We start from the raw sequence: 17,435 nt of genomic DNA, 5'->3' as shown, positions 1-17,435 counted from the left end.
GCAAAGAGCATGGTGGGGCTGGAGAGCACTGGGGGGTGGAGAGCATGGGGAGGAGGCAGAAAGCAAAGAGGGGCTGGAGAGCAGTGGGGGGCTGGGAAATATGGGTGGAGGAGCGCACAGGGGAAAGCCAGAGAGCACATGGGGAAGAGCACAGCAGGGGGACGGAGAGCACTTTGGCAAGCCTGAGAGCACAGGGAGGCCTAAGATCACAGAGGAGCTGGAGAGCACTAGGGGGGCTGGAGAACACAGGGGGCTGGAAAGCCTGGGGGGGCATAAAGCACTGGGGGCTGTGGAGAGCACTGAGGAGCTGGAGAGCACTTGGGGCCAGAGAGCATGGGGAGGGGCAAAGAGCACAGGGAGGAGCAGCTGAAAGAAGCTGGATAGGAGGAGCGGCGGGGGCTGCTGCTTATAGAAGAATTAATCTCTCCATTTTCCTCCTGCAACCGCTGAATGCCTGCGGTAGGTAGAGGAGGAGAAGCTGGCTTTCAGAGGCTGCAGGAGGAAGATAGAGAGATTGAGTGTCCTATATGCAGCCATCCCACCGCTTCTCCTATCCAGGTGCATTGGGCTCTGCACTCACTTTCTCTCTGGTCCAGCATCCCCTCCAGCTCGTCCATCTTCATGGTCACAGGTCAGCTGAATTGTAGTTTCTGCTTCCCCCGACCCAAGAGCTGAACTGAACTGGTGGCCGACGGGCTGCAGAGAGGTCGAGTGAGTGGTGCAGGTTCAAGGAGCAGTCTAGCTGCCTTGGGCCCCACAAGGACATGCAGACCTGGTACACCAGGCTAGTTCCCTGTGTGCCCTATGGCCAGTCAGTGCCCATCAGTGCAGCCTCATCAGAGCACATCAATGAAGGCGAAAAATGACCCGCACAAACTATGGTAAACTTTATTTTTTTCGGTCTGTTTTCTTTTATTTAGCAAAAAAGTTTTAAAAAACAGAGGGGATTAAATACCACCAAAAGAATGCTCTATTTGTGTGGGAAAAATGATACAGATTTCAATTTGGTATAGTGTAGCATGACTGAGTAACTGTCATTCGAAGCTATGCTTGTTTGCTTCCTCCCCCCTTCCACTGCCACCTTTGCCATCGTTCGTGGGGAGCGGGTACCTGTTTTTGACAGGTAGCTGTCCCCACGTCTGGCACAACCCTTAGAAGTTTGGACACCCTCCTGCTTCCCCCACCAGCTTCACCAGCTGGTTTTCCTTACAGTGAATGGCAGCGGCAGAACCCGAGAGCCAATTGGGAAATTGGCTGGATCCTTGGACAGGTAAGTGTAATAATATTAAAAGTCAGCAGCTACAGTATTTGTAGCTGCTGACTTTTAATTAATTGGTGGGGGTGGAACTCCTATTTAAGATCTGAGAAAGAAGTTGGGTTTGGTTCTTTGATTACACGTTTGTTAAAAGCTTTGCATTAACCACTTGAGGACCGCCGTATTGCCATTGTACGTCAGCACAATGGCACAGGCAGGCATAATCACGTACATCTACGTGATTGCCTTCCAGCGGGTGGGGGGTCCGATCGGACCCCCTCCCGCTGGTTACGGCGGTCCGATTCGGTCCAGGAGCGCTCCGTGATGAGGGGATGGCCGTTGGTTTTCGGCCACCCCCTCTGGATCGCTCCTGGCCAATGAGAAGCTTCCTCCCCTGTGTATTGTTTACACAGGAAGGAGGAAGTGATGTCATTCTCCTCGGGGCGGTCTTTTTGACCGGACTACGAGGAGAACAGTAAAAGTAAGTGTGCACCAACACTACACTGACATGTAGGTACACACAGGCACACAAACCCCCCCCCGATCCCCCCCCCGATCGCCCCCCGATCCCCCCCCCCGCCCCCCCTCCCCCCCCAGTCACAGTGTCACTGATTGCATTGATCATTTCTTTACTGATCAATGCATTCAGTGTCAGTTGTGACAGTAAAAACTGTCAGGACAGTTAGTGTTAGGTCCAGGGTAGCCCCCTATCACCCCCCAATAAAGATTTAACCCCCTGATTGCCCCTAGAGTTAACCCTTTCACCCCCTTTTGCCAGTGTCACTAAGCGATCATTTTTCTGATCGCTGCATGTGTCGCTAGTGTCGCTAGGTAGCTAGTTATTTTTTTAGGTTCACCGCCAGGTTTTTATAGCGCTAGGTACCCCGATATACTACCCAATAATGTTTTTAACCCCCTGATTGCCGCTAGTTAACCCTTTCACCCCCTTTTGCCAGTGTCACTAAGCGATCGTTTTTCTGATCGCTGCATTAATGTCGCTACAGTCGCTAGGTAGCTAGTTATTTTTTTAGGTTCACCGCCAGGTTTTTATAGCGCTAGGTACCCCGATATACTACCCAATAATGTTTTTAACCCCCTGATTGCCGCTAGTTAACCCTTTCACCCCCTTTTGCCAGTGTCACTAAGCGATCATTTTTCTGATCGCTGCATGTGTCGCTAGGTAGCTAGTTATTTTTTTAGGTTCACCGCCAGGTTTTTATATCGCTAGGTACCCCGATATACTACCCAATAATGGTTTTAACCCCCTGATTGCCGCTAGTTAACCCTTTCACCCCCTTTTGCCAGTGTCACTAAGCGATCGTTTTTCTGATCGCTGCATTAGTGTCGCTACAGTCGCTAGGTAGCTAGTTATTTTTTTAGGTTCACCGCCAGGTTTTTATAGCGCTAGGTACCCCGATATACTACCCAATAATGGTTTTAACCCCCTGATTTCCGCTAGTTAACCCTTTCACCCCCTTTTGCCAGTGTCACTAAGCGATAATTTTTCTGAACGCTGCATCAGTGTCGCTAGTGTCGCTAGGTAGCTAGTTATTTTTTTAGGTTCACCGCCAGGTTTTTATAGCGCTAGGTACCCCGATATACTACCCAATAATGGTTTTAACCCCCTGATTGCTGCTAGTTAACCCTTTCACCCCCTTTCACCAGCGATCACAGTATAAGTGTCACTGGTGACGCTGGTTAGCCAGTTAGTTATTTAGGTTCCCCGTCAGGTTTTTATATAGCGCCAGGGACCCCCATATACTACCTAATAAAAATTTGAACCCCCTGATTGCCCCTAGTTAACCCTTTCACCACTGATCACCGTATAAGTGTTACGGGTGACTCTGGTTAGTTTGTTTTTTATAGCATTTTATATTCAAATCCGGAAGGCAGTGCTTGGTTTTTGGGGTCCCGTACGTGGCTAGGCTCCCAAAAAGTCCCCCACATGTGGTATCCGCGTACTCGGGAGAAGCAGCAGAATTTATTTTGGGGTGTAATTTGACTTCTGCACATAGCATGTGTGAGCAATATATCATTTAGTGACAACTTTGTGCAAAAAAAAAAAAAAGTTTGTAATATTCCCGCAACTTTTGGCAAAATATAAAATATTCCATGGACTCAACATGCCTCTCAGTAAATAGCTTGGGGTGTCTACTTTCCAAAATGGGGTCATTTGGGGGGGTTTTGTGCTATTTTGGCATTTTTTTTTATGGCCTTCGAAACTGTGATAGGTAGTGAGGAGTTAAATCAAAAATTTGCACCCTTAGAAATCCTGAAGGTGGTGATTGGTTTTCGGGGTGCCGTGCGCGACTAGACTCCCAAAAAGTCCCACACATGTGGTATCCCCGTACTCGGGAGAAGCAGCAGAATGTATTTTGGGGTGTCATTTCACATATGCCCATAGCATGTGTGAGCAATATATCATTTAGTGACAACTTGGTGCAAAAAAAAAAAAGTTTGTAATATTCCCGCAACTTGTGGCAAAATATAAAATATTCCACGGACTCAACATGCCTCTCAGTAAATAGCTTGGGGTGTCTACTTTCCAAACTGGGGTCATTTTGGGGGGTTTTGTGCTATTTTGGCATTTTATGGCCTTCGAAACTGTGATAGGTAGTGAGGAGTTAAATCAAAAATTTGCACCCTTAGAAATCCTGAAGGTGGTGATTGGTTTTCGGGGTGCCCTGCGCGACTAGACTCCCAAAAAGTCCCACACACGTGGTATCGCCATACTCGGGAGAAGTAGCGGAATATATTTTGGGGTGCAATTCCACATATAACCATGGCATGTGTGAGCAATATATCATTTAGTGACAACTTTTTGTAAAAAAAATTTTTTTTTTTTTGTCATTATTCAATCCCTTAGGACAAAAAAAATAAATATTCAATGGGCTCAACATACCCATCAGCAATTTCCTTGGGGTGTCTACTTTCCAAAATGGGGTCATTTGGGGGGGATTTGTACTGCCCTGCCATTTTAGCACCTCAAGAAATGAGATCGGCAGTCATAAATTAAAAGCTGTGTAAATTCCAGAAAATGTACTCTAGTTTGTAGACGCTATAACTTTTGCGCAAACCAAAAAATATACGCTTATTGACATTTTTTTTACTAAAGACATGTGGCTAAATAAATTTTGCCCTCAATGTATGACTAAAATTTAGTTTATTCGATTTTTCTTATAACAAAAAGAAGAAAATATCTTTTTTTTTCAAAATTTTCGCTCTTTTTCCATTTATATCGCAAAAAAAAATAATCGCAGAGGCAATCAAATACCATCAAAAGAAAGCTCTATTTGTGGGAAGAAAAGGACGCAAATTTCGTTTGGGTGCAATATTGCATGACCGCGCAATTACCAGTTAAAGCAGCGCAGTGCGAAATTGCAAAAAGACCTCTGGTCCTTAAGGTGTTTATTGGTCCGGAGCTGAAGTGGTTAATGTAGTGATAGAAGACTATTCAAAACAGTGCAAGTTAGCTACAATTGCACACAACCGAGATTAAATTGTTATTACTTTTATTTAACTGTATCACACAGATGCTTGCTGGAGAGACCAGCGCTTTCACTCCTTTGGGGGTAGATGTACCAATAAGAATTGTAAGCTCGGTTTGCACCGTAAAGGCAATCTATTTGTGCTGATGTACCTGAAAGGAATTCTGGTTCTGGACAACGATCCTTGGTTAATTCAGGCAGACCACCAGGATCCTCGGATCCGTGGGAGACCACATTAGACACGAGAAACAAGCTGAAGTGTGTTCATAAGATCTCTGACTTTATTGAATACAACAGTAGTATATATACCAGTAAAAATACATGTCTAAGCCCTTGTACACACGGTCGGACATTCTGACAACGAAATCCGTTGGATTTTGTCCGACGGATTCTGTCCAACGGATTTTGTCCGAAACTGTTGCATACACACGGTTGGACAAAGTTGTCGGAAAATCCGATTGTACATAACATGATGACATTAATTTGTTACGACGGGACTACGTTCAGGCTAGTAGCCAATAGCTTTGGTCTAGGAATTTGATCTGAGCATGCGTGGCACTTTGTCCGTCGGAGTAGGCTACACATGATCGGAGTATGTCTGATCGGAGCATTTTGTCAGAAAATTTTACGGACAAGTTGTAAAACTTGGTCCGTCGGATACTCCGACGGACACAGTCCGATGGAGACCACACACAGTTGGATTATCCGACAAAACGGTCCGATAGGACACATTCCGTCGGAATCTCCGACCGTGTGTACAAGGGCTTAGGGTTATTCAAACTTTACACTTTAGTACTTTCTTATCAAGAATTAGGCTGCTTGACTAGATAACAAGAAATAGCTGATGACTTGCTGGCACAAATTCGGCTTAATCACAATATCTCATAGGGTGTGGTTCTATGCAAACTTTTAAGCTGATTATGGCAAAACTCACAATCATGCAAAGTTCAAAATGGAAGAGAATCTAAGATGGAGTCAGTTGTTTATACATTCTATTACAGTACCAATAAGAATAGAAACAAGTGCTCTCTTAGGGAAGATGCACCGATATTAATTGTAAATTTGGCTTACAACCCGCTGGCAATCCTATAGGGTAGGTGTATCAACAAGAATAAGAACAGTTTTCGTGTACAACAGTGCGGAGCCATTATATACATCTAATTTCTTCCAATTTGTGTCAGATAAGTGGACTTGCCACTATTAGTAGCATCCAATGTCTAGTATCTACGTATTCAAGGCTTTTTTTATTATGTGTATTTTTGTATAGTAAATTTATATTTTTTGTAAACTGACTTTTGTCAGTTCATATCGTACCACAAGAGTCCATGCTGCCTCCACAACTGTTCTTTTTATCTTTAGAATAAAAACAGGCGCACTTTTGGGGTAGAATTACCCATAATAATTGTAAACACCCTTTTGGGGGAGATATACCAACAAGAATAGTAAACACTTAATAACATTCCCCTCCCAGCTGCTACATAAAAGGTTTTCCAGAGAGGTGAAGGTTGGAGGAGTTGGGCCACCATGGACAGTAACTGCCACTTCCAGAAGAGAGAGGGCTAGGTTGTGCAATGAGGGAGGGGGCTGAGCCATGGAATTGACTGTCCTCGAGTAAGTCACATTTTTTAGCAAATTCAAAGGCACCATACAAGCGAATAAAATATCATTTATGGAAAGCAAATATACTGCAAATGCAAATTTAAAATACTTAATCTGTCTGTGCTTTACCTGCATTTTTATTTTGACTTGGTGACAGGGTCTCTTTAGTTTTACATGTTTCATTAAACAACATCTTTAAGTGTAATGCCAAGAGTGGATGAGTGAGATTTAGGAGACTGGACCTGGGAGGAAAATATTCTTTAGTTTTGGGAACATTCGTTAAATAAAATAATCAGTAAAGTTTCACCGGCCGGTTTCCCTTACAACGAATGGCAGCGGCAGCACCCGAGAGTGTGACATTTGTGTTTTGGATCTTATCTTAGTTTTTTTCAAGAAAACCACTTTATTTCCTTCCTGTTAAACTCTTCTGAAGGTGTGATCTCAGTGACTTCTACTTTGTCCACGGCTTACTGTATTCAGTGTTTAAGCTCATTAGTTTAATCACTCATATTTTTTTTAGAATAATGTCCAGTTTTTTTGTGAATATACGTTTTAAAAATGTTGAAGTTCCTTTAAATTCAACCAAGAACTTTTCCGTAGTCACTTGTTAGATGTTTCATTGAGGTCCTCAGATTCCTAGAAGTTCTTCTTCTTCTCTACCACTTATTGTGGAAGTAGGTGAAACATACGGCAGCACATAATACAAATCCAGAGATCCCCAGCCGTATTATATTCTGCACCGTGTAATCTGAGGAGAGAACCAGAGATGGATGTTATAAGAGCTTTTTTGTGCAATTTTGAAGTGTTACAAATTCTGAGTGTATATGAAGATTCTGCATAAGCTTCCTTCTCATTGGACAGAAGCAATGATGTTGTTTTATGTTCCAATAAAAGGAGGAGAGGTGACACGGGAAGCATCAAAACTGAGCTGGGAGATAAGTGCATCATCTGCCCAAGAGGAGCATAAGTCACAAAATTGACTTACCAAAATGACAAATACATTGGTAGAAAAACTTTAAACGTGAATTTCAACTGTGTACTTGATTGTATTTTTTACCTAGAAGACCTTTTTACAATATTTTTTTATCTCCAGTGTCTTCATGCTAGGTAAAAAAATATAAATTATTTTTTATTTATTTTTTTAGTCTACAATGTTACTTGGCTTGGATCAGTGGTTATATATAGTTGTTGGTTAAAGAAGGGAAGAAATGCAAATCCTCATCATCAGAGCCTTATTTGGACACCATACTGCTGTAGGTCCATCTGAATGATGAAGAAGAAGGTTCCTCAGCAGCTCAGTGATCGTAAGTGGTCACCGCAGGAGCTTCCAGAGCCTACAAGACAATGCTTGTTCCAGAAGAACTTCCAAGCCCTAGTTGACAATTGGTAAGCTCCAGCCTTTGTAGTGTGATAATCTCAGTATGAGCTAATTAGGGATGAGCAAATCTGCTTGGGTTTGGCTTTCTAATGCCGCGTACACACGATCAAACAAGCGGGTGGAAAACCGGCAAACTCAAGTCCGCCAAACAATCCCCCCGTGTGTAGCCTCCGGCATACTTTTTTGACCCGTAAGTGCGGCGGACTTAGAAAGTAGTTTTACACTCCAATCTTCCCGCGGGACTCGCATTTCGGCGGACAATCCGGCCGTGTGTGTGCCAGTCCGCCGTACTTTTGAAATGAGCGGACTTTTCCTGCCCGGAGAAAAGTCCGCTCATTTCGATCGGGTCTCCAGGTAGGCGGGGCTGGCCCCGCCGCCTGGTATGGACTTAAATGGAAACCCCAACGCTGAAAAAAATCGGCGTGGGGGTCCCCCCAGGTCCACATCAGACCCTTGTCCGAGCACGCTACCCGGCCGGCCAGAAAAGGGGGGACGAGCGAGCGCCCCCTCCTCCTGAGCCGTACCAGGCCGCGTGCCCTCAACATGGGGGGTGCCTTGGGGAAGGGGGGCCACGCGGCCCCCCCACCCCAAAGCACCTTGTCCCCATGTTGATGAGGACAAGGGCCTCTTCCCGACAACCCTGGCCGTTGGTTGTCGGGGTCTGCAGGCGGGGGGCTTATCGGAATCCGGGAGCCCCCTTTAATAAGGGGGCCCCCGGATACCGGCCCCCCACCCTATGTGAATGAGTATGGGGTACAATGTACCCCTACCCATTCACCTGTAAAATAAAAGTACAAAAAAAACACAACACACAAGATAAAATAGTTTATTGCACAGCTCCGGGGGTCTTCCGTCTTCGGGGGTCTTCTCGCCGGACTCCTCCGCTATCTTCTTGTAGCTCTTTTGCTAGCGGTGGAGCCCGGCTTTCTTCTGCGCCGCCGGCCTCTTCTTCTGACTTCGGGGGTCTTGTCCCCCTCTTCGGTTCTTCTGCCGGGCCACGGCGCCTTCTTCTAGCTCTTTTACAGGCGGTGGCCCGGTCTGCTGTCGCCACCGCCGCCTTCCGTTCTTCTGTTCTTCTGTTCTTCTTCTTCAGATGTTGCCTCGCCGAGTCCTCCGCTCACAATGACGGCTACCGGGCACGCGGCGACTTATATAGGGACAAGGGGTGGGGTCTTTGGTTGATGTCACATGGGTGGATAACACATGGTGACCCCGCCCCCTTACGACGTCACAGTCCCGGAGGATGCTGGGACTGTCGCCATGTGACATCCACCCATGTGACATCAACCGAAGACCCCGCCCCTTGACCCTATATAAGTCGCCGCGTGCCTGGTCCCCGTCATTGTGAGCGGAGGACTCGGCGAGGCAACATCTGAAGAAGAAGAAGATAAGAACAGAAGAACGGAAGGCGGCGGCGGCGACAGAAGACCGGGCCACCGCCTGTAAAAGAGCTATAAGAAAGAGCGGTGGCCCGGCAGAAGAACCGAAGAGGGGGACAAGACCCCCGAAGTCAGAAGAAGAGGCCGGTGGCGCGGAAGAAAGCCGGGCTCCTCCGCTAGCAAAAGAGCTACAAGAAGATAGTGGAGGAGCCCGGCGAGAAGACCCCCGAAGACGGAAGACCCCCGGAGCTGTGCAATAAACTATTTTATCTTGTGTGTTGTGTTTTTTTTGTACTTTTATTTTACAGGTGAATGGGTAGGGGTACATTGTACCCCATACTCATTCACATAGGGTGGGGGGCCGGTATCCGGGGGCCCCCTTATTAAAGGGGGCTCCCGGATTCCAATAAGCCCCCCGCCCGCAGACCCCGACAACCAACGGCCAGGGTTGTCGGGAAGAGGCCCTTGTCCTCATCAACATGGGGACAAGGTGCTTTGGGGTGGGGGGGCCGCGCGGCCCCCCTTTCCCAAGGCACCCCCCATGTTGAGGGCACGCGGACTGGTACGGCTCAGGAGGGGGGGGCGCTCGCTCGTCCCCACCCCCTTTCCTGGCCGGCCGGGTAGCGTGCTCGGACAAGCGTATGTTGTGGACTTGGGGGGGGCACCCCCGCGCCCATTTTTTTCGACGTTGGGGTTCCCCTTGAAGTCCATACCAGGTAGCGGGGCCAGCGGTGTCTCCCTCGCGGGCCCCGCCTACCTGGAGATGCGCTCGAAATGAGCGGACTTTCCTCCGCGTGTGTGGGCGAGTCCATTCAGTAGGGCAGATAGTACGGCGGACTCAGTACGCCGTATTAGTCCGCTGAAAAAAGTGCCGTGTGTGGGCAAGTAGCCCGTTCGGAAAGTCCGATGGACAGTCTGGCGGGAAGTTCGCCAGACTAAGTACGTCGGATAGACGGCTCTAAGTCCGTCGGATAGACGGCTACGTGTGTACGCGGCATTGCACTCCAATCTTGCAGCCGGACTCGCATTTCGGCGGACAATCCTGCCGTGTGTATGCCAGTCCGCCGTACTTTTGAAATGAACGGACTTTTCCCGCCCGGAGAAAAGTTAGCTGATTTAGAGTGAGTCTCCAGGTAGGCGGGGCCCGCAAAGAAGACGTCACTGGCCCCGCCGTCTGGTATGTAATTAAAGGGGAACCCCAACGCCGAAAAAAATTCTCCTGGAGATGTTGACTCGACATTCTCTCCGGCCGCAATGCCAGGGACGTGCTGCGTGGGGACTTATATAGGGACAAGGGGCGGTGTCACATGGGTTGATGTCACATGGGTTGGTCACACGGGTTGATGTCACATGGCGACAGTCCCAGCATCCTCCGGGACTGTGACATCATAAGGGGGCGGGGTCACCATGTGACACCAACCCATGTGACATCAACCCATGTGACACCGCCCCTTGTCCCTATATAAGTCGCAGCGCAGTGCGTCCCTGGCATTGCGGCCGGAGAGAACGTCGAGTCAACATCTCTAGGAGAAGAAGAAGAAGAACGGAATGCGGCGGCGGGAACAGAAGACCGGGCCACCGCCTGTAAAAGAGCTATAAGAAGGCGCAGTGGCCCGGCAGAAGAACCGAAGAGGGGGACAAGACCCCCGAAGTCGGAAGAAGAGGCCGCGGTGACGAAGAAGAATGCCGGGCTCCTCCGCTAGTAAAAGAGCTACAAGAAGATAGCGGAGGAGTCCGGCGAGAAGACCCCCGAAGACGGAAGACCCCCGGAGCTGTGCAATAAATAATTTTATCTTGTGTGTTGTGTTTTTTTTTGTACTTTATTTTACAGGTGAATGGGTAGGGGTACATTGTACCCCATACTCATTCACACAGGGTGGGGGGCCGGTATCCGGGGGCCCCCTTTTTAAAGGGGGCTCCCAGATTCCGATAAGCCCCCCGCCCGCAGACCCCGACAACCAACGACCAGGGTTGTCGGGAAGAGGCCCTTGTCCTCATCAACATCGGGACAAGGTGCTTTGGGGTGGGGGGGCCGCGCGGCCCCCCCTTCCCCAAGGCACCCCCCATGTTGAGGGCATGCGGCCTGGTACAGCTCAGGAGGGGGGGGGGGGCGCTCGCTCGCCCCTCCTTTCCTGGCCGGCCGGGTAGCGTGCTCGGACAAGGGTCTGTTGTGGACTTTGGGGGGACCCCCACGCCGATTTTTTTTTGGCGTTTGGGTTCCCCTTTAAGTCCATACCAGGCGGCAGGGCCAGCGACGTATCCTTCGCGGGCCCGCCTACCTGGAGACGCGCTCAAAATGAGCGGACTTTCCTCCGCGTGTGTAGGCGAGTCCGTTCATTTCAAAAGTAGGGTGGATAGTACGGCGGACTTAGTACGCCGTATTAGTCCACTGAAAAAGTGCCGTGTGTGGGCAAGTAGCCCGTTCGGAAAGTCCGACGGACAGTCTGGCGGGAAGTCCGCCAGACTAAGTACGTCGGACAGACGGCTACGTGTGTATGCGGCTTTACAGTTCCTAAATCTTGTTTGAAGATCACAAACTTTGCAGCAAACACTCCTGAATCTACTGTATTGTGGGGCAAATATTATTCTACAATTCTACATATACCTAGATGACATCCCTACCACAAACTCTACACTCCACCCATTAGTCAATAAATAATATTTCCCAAGCTTAGCACACTACCAGTTAATACCAGACACCAACCGTATCAACCCTAAACTGTGGAAGTGGCCGTTTAAAGCCATGAAATGCATTTTGTTTGGTGAAATAAACTTATTGGATGTTTTACTAAAGCAGGAGACTAGTGCCTATCCTTTGAACAACCACATCGGGCGCTTCTGCCAATCAAAGTACTAAGAGGCTTTTTTTGCCCTGACTCTTCCCACTAAATCATTCACCCACCTGAGAACCCCACAGAACAGAGAGAGAGAGAGAGAGAGAGAGACCGAGAGAGAGAGAGACCGAGAGAGAGAGAGAGAGAGAGACCACACTAACCCTGCATGTAGACAGGCTTTTTCCACCCATGCATTAGGCAGTCCACACGTTTCCCCCTTGCTGGGGGAGCACAACCTTAACAGTTGTAAGTCAATTTTGACCTTTTTTCCTTTTATTGTGGAAGCACTTTATCTTTGTTTCTGAATTAATCTACTACAATCTAAGGACTTTTCCTGTCTCCTTCTCTTTTCTTTTTTGGTGGACACTCTGAGCTTTTCTAGAGACCCCAATCCACGATCTACCACCACACCCTAGACCTAGATCTTTTTCTGGCAATTTGTAGTCATTAGCACGCATTGTTAAACGAAAGGCGTGAGAAACTGGGCCATTGGGGTCATGTACCAATGGCAAAACTAAATATAATAATAATAAATGATGAAAAAAATGATCTCTCCTTACATAGAGTTGTTATCTTTCCCTAACACCTTCAACATACATGGACAATATGCCTGCTGTTTTGAGTTCACCCTTTTATAGAAAGGGGACTGGGTAATCCACCCCTTCGAATATTGTCTCACCTTATTCCTTATTTTTAGGGTTAAACCTGAATATTTTTGGGCCAAAGGTTTGTGATTTGTGAACTTTGCAAATCCCAGGGACTCACTACAAACCTATGATAACAGTGAGCCTGAGCCTCATTCCTGGAGCCAATACTAGAATGGAGGCAAGATGGGGTCTGCTTTATATTCTCAACTGACTTTCAGCTATTAATCCCACCAGTCAAAACAGAAGAGACAGTCTTTGTGTTTCCTGATTTATGAAGAGTTTTTTTTATTTCTCTCAACATCCCCACATCCCCTCTCTCCAACAGTTCTCTGACTGAAGGTAGACACAGATCTCTAGAGAGAGCTAGAAGAGGGAGAGAAAAGGAGAATAAGGGAAGGGAAGGATGACTGAAGGTAAAGAGAATAAGGGAAGGATGACTAAAGGGGCAGAGAATAAGGGAAGGGAGGAAAGACTACGGGAAAGAGATTAAGGGAATGGAATTAAGACTAAGGGAAAGCGACTAAGGGAAGGGAAGGATGACTAAAGGGGAAGAGAATAAGGGAATGGAAGGAAGACTAAAGGTAAAGACAATAAGGGAAGAGAAGGATGACTAAAGGGAAAGAGAATAAGGGAAGGGAAGGATGACTAAAGGTAAAACAAAAAAAATAAGGGATGGGAAGGATAACTAAAGGGAAAGAAAAAAAGTGAAGGGAAGAAAGACTAAGGGAAAGAGAATAAGGGAAGGGAAGAAAGACTAAAGGGAAAGAGAATAAGGGAAGGGAAGAACGACTAAAGGAAAAGAGAATAAGGGAAGGAAAGGTTGACTAATGGAAAGAGAATAAGGGAAGGGAAGGGTGACTAAAGGGGAAGAAAATAAGGGAAGGGAAGAATGACTAAGGGAAAGAGAATAAGGGAAGGGAAGGTTGACTAAAGGGAAAGAGAATAAGGGAAAGAAGAAAGGCTAAGGGAACGATAATAAGGGAAGGAAAGAAAAGACTAAGGGAAAAAGAATAAGGGGTGGAATGAAAGATTAAGGGAAAGAGAAAAATGGAAGGGAATAAAGACTAAGGAAAGAATATAAGTTATCGCAATGGGGCTGATTTACTAAAACTAGAGAGTGCAAAATCTGGTGCAGTTGTCCATGCTAGCCAATCAGATTCTAACCTCAGATTGTTCAATTAAGCTTTGACAATAAAACTGAACGCTGATTATTTTATTTGAAGAGCTGCACCAGATTTTGCTCTCTCCAGTTTTAGTAAATCCCCTCAAATATGTAAATGTTGAGTCTTGGTGCTGCTCATCTTACCCTGCCACCCTGGGTACTGATCCACAAGTACCATTATAGTAAGCACAGCTGTTTTTCAGCCCTTAGCTAGGAACTCCCTTCTTCCCTGAGTGCCATGCTAGTTTCTTTTTTAGTTTTGCTAAGTGAAAGAAACTTTTAGAGAATTGGAGGATTTTAGATCAAATTTTTTTTTCACCTGCAAGAAAAAAACAAACAAAAAAAAAACATCCATTGTATATGCCAGTCTGGAACAAACTACAATGGACTCTCTTCAGCATTGTCTTGGTGGGCTAACACTGCCTGTGGATCTTCTAAAGTCAGCAAGTTGTCAAACTATCTATACAGACTGGGTCTCAGGAGTATGGATGAGCTTCGAGTTTGAGTCGAACTCATGTTCGACTCGAACATTGCTTGTTCGCCTATTCAGCGAACAGTGAACAATTTGCAGTGTTCGCGGCAAATTCGAAAAGCCGGAACACTCTGTACAAGTCTATGGGAGAAATCTAAAGTGCTCATTTTAAAGGCTAATATGCAAGTTACTGGATAGCAAGAGTGGATTACCACCTCTGGAATCTTTTTTAATTTTTTTTATTTTTAATAAAGGAATTTTTCAAAAGTGTGTTTGTCTTATTTAACCATTTTTTACACTTTCTTTGTGAAATGGTAGGGGTACTTTTGTACCCCCTTACCATTTCAAACGGGGGGGCTGGGATCTGGGGTCCCCTTGTTAAAGGGGGCTTCCAGATTCTGATAAGCCCCCTGCCCGCAGACCCCCACAACCACTGGCCAGGGTTGTGGGGATGAGACCCTTGTCCCCATTAACATGGGGACATGGTGCTTTGAGGGGTCACAGACCCCCAAAGCATCCTCCTAATGATGAGGGCATGTGGCCTGGTACAGTTCAGGAGGGGGGGGCGCTCTCTCGTCCCCCCCTCTTTTCCTTCGGCCTGCCAGGTTGCGTGCTCGGATAAAGGGTCTGGTATGGATATTTAGGGGGACCTGCACGTCAATTTATTTTTTATTTGACGCGGGGTTCCCCTTAATATCCATTCCAGACCTGAAGGGCCTGGTAATTGAATTTAGGGGTACCCCACGCTTTTTTTAATCAATGAATGAATAGTCGGCTCCGTAATATAGAGAACACTTATTGAGTGGTCTCTGTATTAAGGGAGCCGACAATTCAAAGTGATTTTAAAATACTTTTTTTCCTTGCAAAATGACACTTTGTGCAGGGACAGTTCTAAGCACGGAAAACATGCGCCCCTTCACAGGTATACTATAGACACCCCCCAGGTATGAAATTTAAAGGAATATTACACTTTTATTGTTTCACTTTAATCATTATTAAAATCACTGCTCCTGAAAAAACTGCAGTTTTTAAAACTTTTTTTTTGCATTGATCCATGTCCCCTGGGGCAGGACCCGGGTCTCCAAACACTTTTTAGGACAGTAAATTGCATATTAGCCTTTAAAATTAGCACTTTAGATTGTGAACATTCGAGTCCCATAGACTTTAATAGGGTTCTAAAGTTCACACGAAGTTTAGGTCTGTTCGCAGGTTCTGGTGCGAACCAAACAGGGGGGTGTTCGGCTCATCGTTACTCAGGAGGAATGTCTTTTGTATAAAGTGATATTAGAGACAGAACATGTACAGATCAGAGGCTTACTTATTTCTTCAAGCTCACCGGGTATCTGCATTATCTGGATATAGATCTCATCACTCATCTTCCTCACAGAGATAGATCTCTTCTTCACATCACAGGTATAATTCCCAGAATCCTCCAGCTGAGATGACGGCACTCTGTATGTATCAGATACATTGTATCCCCGCACAGTCTGTCCATCTCTGTAGAAGGCAAAGTGCAGCTCTGTGCCGCCTCTGAGCGGATCCAGTCTGGTGTCACATCTCACCGTCATCTCATCTCCTTCTATTACCCTGGATGGGGTCATATTTATTTCTGGAGGGGAGAACAGCTCTAGAAGAGGATATTGATAAAAAAAGGTAAACGATGGGATTGCATGAATTATACTCTAAATGTTGACATTCTTGTCAAATGATTTCATATTAGCAGGTTATTTCTCACACACAGCATATGCATACCACAAATTACACCCCAAAACACATTCTACTATTACTCCCGAGTACGGCGATACCACATGTGTGAGACTTTTACATAGCGTGGCCACATACAGAGGCCCAACATGCAGGGAGCACCTTCAGGCGTTCTGAAGCACCCAGGCCAATTCTGACATCATTTATTTGCTAGAAAATTACATAGAACCTGAAAACATTATATATGTTTTATTAGGAAAGACCCTAGAGAATACAATGGTGGTCGTTGCAACTTTTTATTTCGCATGTTATTTGCGCAGCAATTTTTTGAACACATTTAAAAAAAAACAAAAAAAACGATATTGTGCTTAAAAAAAAAAAGCAGTAAAGTGAGCCCAATGTTTTTGCATAATGTGAAAGATAAAGTTATGTCGAGTAAATAGATACCTAACATTCCACCCTTCAAAATTACACACGCTCGCGGAATGGCGGCAAACTTCCCTACTTAAAAATCCCCATAGGCAACGCTTGAAATTTTTTTACTGGTTACATGTTTTGAGTTACAGAGGAGATCTATGGCCAAAATTATTGCTCTTGCTCTAACGTTCGCAGCGATGCCTCACATGTGTGGTTTAAACGCTGTTTTCATATGTGGGCGGGACTTACATCTGTGTTCACTTCTGCATGCGAGCTCACGGGGACAGGGACGCGTTAAAAAAAAAATATATATATTTTTATTGTTGATTTTACTTTATTTATTTTAGTTTGACACTTTTTTCCCAAAAATAAATGTTTTGATCCTATTTATTCCAATTACAAGGAATGTAAACATCCCTTGTAATAGGAATATGGCATGACAGGTCCTCTTTACAGTGATATATGGATTCAATAAGACCCCGCATCTCACCTCTAGGCTGAGAAGCCTGAAATAAAAAAATTAAAAATAAAAATAAATCCTGGCTTTGATCGTAGTAGTGAGTCGGTAGAAGCACCGGAGGGCGGCGGGAGGGGGGGGACGTCCCCTCTCACCTCCTGTAAGAACGATCAAGCAGTGGAACAGCCTCTATGATCATTCTTATGGTATAGGGAATCGCCGGCTGAAAAAGCTGATATCTGAATGATGCCTGTAGCTGCACCCATCATTCAGATATCCCCCCACAAAATGAAGGACGTCATATGACGGCCGGCGGGCGGGAAGTGGTTAAAACACTTTTTTTTTTAACACAAAGTTGTCCATTTATACAATATTTCTAACACATAGCATGTACATGCCAAAAATGACACCCCAAAATAGATTCTCCTACTCCTCCTGAGTACGGCAATACCACATGTGTGAGACTTCCACAGCCTGGCCACATACAGAGGCTGAGTACAGACAAGCATGGCTGAGCATGGTAGAGTATGGCTAAGTATGGCCGAGTATGGCTGAGTATGGCTGGGTATGGCTGGGTATCACTGAGTATGACTGGGTATGGCAGAGTATGGCGGAGTATTGCAGGGTATGGCAGAGTATGGCA

The 17,435-nt window shown here is 46.1% G+C and overlaps 1 long non-coding RNA gene across 2 annotated transcripts; it reads right to left on the bottom strand.

Annotated features, from left to right (window-relative positions):
* Window positions 1-5,002: 5,002 nt before the first annotated feature.
* On the bottom strand, window positions 5,003-15,837 carry LOC143942686 (uncharacterized). Of its 2 annotated transcripts, none has more exons than XR_013264818.1 (2): window positions 15,533-15,837; window positions 5,003-7,090 (listed from the first exon to the last, which is right to left on the bottom strand). It is a non-coding gene; the product is annotated as an uncharacterized LOC143942686 (long non-coding RNA). The 2 variants fall into 2 exon arrangements; XR_013264819.1 differs by having other exon boundaries at window positions 15,551-15,837.
* Between the last annotated feature and the right edge of the window lie 1,598 nt (window positions 15,838-17,435).

The sequence above is a fragment of the Lithobates pipiens genome, unplaced genomic scaffold (assembly GCF_037356315.1).
Source record: "Lithobates pipiens isolate NorthernLeopardFrog02 unplaced genomic scaffold, aLitPip1_a1.2 Scaffold_30, whole genome shotgun sequence".
In the NCBI taxonomy this organism is placed as follows: domain Eukaryota; kingdom Metazoa; phylum Chordata; class Amphibia; order Anura; family Ranidae; genus Lithobates; species Lithobates pipiens.
The sequence above is the reverse complement of the archived record's forward strand: the minus strand, read 5'-3'. Positions and strand labels throughout refer to the sequence as shown.